Here is a 2,683-nt window from a genome sequence, read left to right as displayed (position 1 = left end):
TTTAGTTTTTTTAGTTAAAAGTTAAGAGACAAGTTCTTATATTCCGTTAAGAACTTCATTCTAAGAACCCCCAATAATTATGCTCTTAGCTTGAGTCAGCTTCATTTGTACATTTATTTTTTTAACAGAAAAAGGTCAACAATACGGGATGAAAATGTATTTACATGCTGTAGTGAAGAGAGGAAAAATAGCCTTCGAATCTTCCCTTCAAATTATATGGAGAATTTGGAATTCAAATAATGATCGATTTCTGTTACTCCAATACGAATGAAGCAGCTCAACACAGTCAATAGAAAAAACTATGATGGATTAAAAGGAGTGGTTTGAATACAATGCATAACTCTATTTGAAAAAAGTAGCTCATTGCATGATATATCGGATAATTGTGAGATTAGATGGGTGTTGTTATGATCAAGGTGTTATTAAATGGTTTGGTGATAAGTTGTTATTTTGCCTTGATGTAGAAGCAAGTGCTTCCTTAGGGGTAATGTTTTGTCTAGACAACATTGGTGCCTACTGCCTATGAGGTCATACTTGAGAGTAATTCTAGGATCTTTAGAGCATAATTAATGGGGTTGTTATGATGAGGTTTTTAGCGGAAAATAAGAGCTACAACAACCACTCTTGGTGGGAAAAATAAGATTCTAAAGTCAGCTTTTAAATTTCAAGGAAAACAAGCTAATCATTATGCACTATGCGGATCTCTTAGCTAAGAAAGCATCTCTCTACTTTCTTTCGTATCTTAACTATCTGTCGTAAAGTGAGTGACTCATTGTATGTTTTGAGGTATTAAACAGGTGAAGTATGGTTGCGTTGGAATTTTTCTAATATATTTTTGATGAAATACGTGAAAATAAACATTCTTCTGAGATGTGACCATATAACTACAAATCTCACACTGATAGTTTACAATCCTTTATTCTAAACAGTACAAAATGCAACAACAAAAAACCCATACTATATATAGACAGTCTATGTGATTATGAGATTATCTTTTGAGGAAGATGAGAAGAGTGTGGCCATAGTGGACCGTGAATAGCACAAGAAAATGATGCGATTACCACGGAAAGGGTATCCACTTGGAGCTTTGATACATCCACTAAAAAGAAAAAGAAAAAAAAAGGTTTTTCTTTGCTTCCTCTCAAAACGCATGCAACAGCATCGAAGCTTTATTGATCTCTTCACGAATTAAGAATCAAAACAAGCATCTTCTTCTTCGTTTTGGATGGCAACCCCTGGTTCGATTTCAGGAGCTACTGTCTCTTCCTTCTACACCAAAACAGCTTCAACTTCAAACCCATCTCCAAAACTCCATTCCTCGTCTTCTTCCTTTCCCCTGGTCTCTCTCTCTCTCTCTCTTCTTTTCAATTTCCCCATTCGAAATTGAACTTAGTTTCAGCTAAAAGTGTGAATATTTTTTTGGTTTGTGGTTAGAAAACAGGGTTTCAGGGAGTTTCGTTGGAAGATTCGAAGAAGAGTGCATCAGAGATCTTCGCTGTGTCCGATAGAAAGATCGGAGTTTTAAATGGGGCGAGAAGATTCGAAGTCAAAGCGAGGACAGCGGCTTCGAAAACCATAAAGGTCGAAGTAGACAAGCCTTTGGGTCCGACTCTTGGACAGAAGCAAGGCGGTGGAGTTGTCATCACTGTTAGTTTTTTTTACTACTTCAAGTGGCATTCTTTATGTATATATGTTGTTTAATAAAGTTATAAGGATTTTTTAAATGGGAAGTTTACTCGAATATACAATATTTTAAGATAATTGACTAGAACCATGCGGATTTTTTTTATTACTGGCATTTTCTAAATACCATGCGTGCCTTCTTAGTGCCATTACTTTTTAATGTCATTACTTTTTAATGCCACGTAATCAAAAACCCAACGCCACATAGGAATTCGGTTCTCTGTTTTCATTAACTTAGCCGTAAAGAGCTATATACGTCGTTACGGCTGAGTTATTGCTACGTTGCGACTGAATTAAACAACGCGGTTGACTTAAGAGAAAACGGCTGACTTAAGAACATAAATCAGCCGTTAGTTACGGCTGATTTATGGGATAACGTCTGACTTACGTACACAAGTTACGGCTGACTTATACATCGGCAGTTTGGTTTCTGTAAAATTTGGCTGAGTTGTAGTTAAGACACAGCTGAGTTATGTTTCCACGGCTGAGTTAATGAACATCGACTGGCTGAGTTGTTGAATTTACGGCCGACTTATGAGATGTTGTTACGGCTGAGTTATATGTAATCAGTCGTCGTTGGATGGATTAATAGTAAACTCAGCTTATTTACGGCTGACTTATTAGCGAAAGATTAATTACTAGAATATCATTTGTTTGACGGCTGATTTATTTGACGATATGGCTGACTTAAGATTTTTCATCCTAATTACAGCTGATTTATTAGCGAAAGATTAATTACTGAAATAGTATCCACGTTTCCGCTGACTTGCATTGTACATGAGGGCTTATTTATTTAGGTTGAGTTATATATTCGTTTAGCGGCTGACTAACCGATTTTCCATGTCATCCGCCATGTCATCAATTCGGATTTGCCATGTCATCACTAATGTACAACAATAAAATAAGGGTCTATGTTATTCTTCATTCTTCATCTTCTTTATCTATCTTCTTCAATTTATTCTTTATCTTTCTTTGAGGTCTTACGGTTCTGGTAATTATT

The 2,683-nt window shown here is 36.0% G+C and overlaps 1 pseudogene; it reads left to right on the top strand.

Moving 5' to 3' along the window:
* The first annotated feature begins 989 nt into the window (after positions 1-989).
* LOC106316538 overlaps positions 990-2,683 on the top strand; it is a 7,026-nt pseudogene continuing 5,332 nt past the window's right edge.

The sequence above is a fragment of the Brassica oleracea genome, chromosome C9 (genome assembly GCF_000695525.1).
Source record: "Brassica oleracea var. oleracea cultivar TO1000 chromosome C9, BOL, whole genome shotgun sequence".
NCBI lineage: Eukaryota > Viridiplantae > Streptophyta > Magnoliopsida > Brassicales > Brassicaceae > Brassica > Brassica oleracea.
Note: the sequence above shows the minus strand (reverse complement) of the source record. Positions and strands in the feature narration are given on the sequence as shown.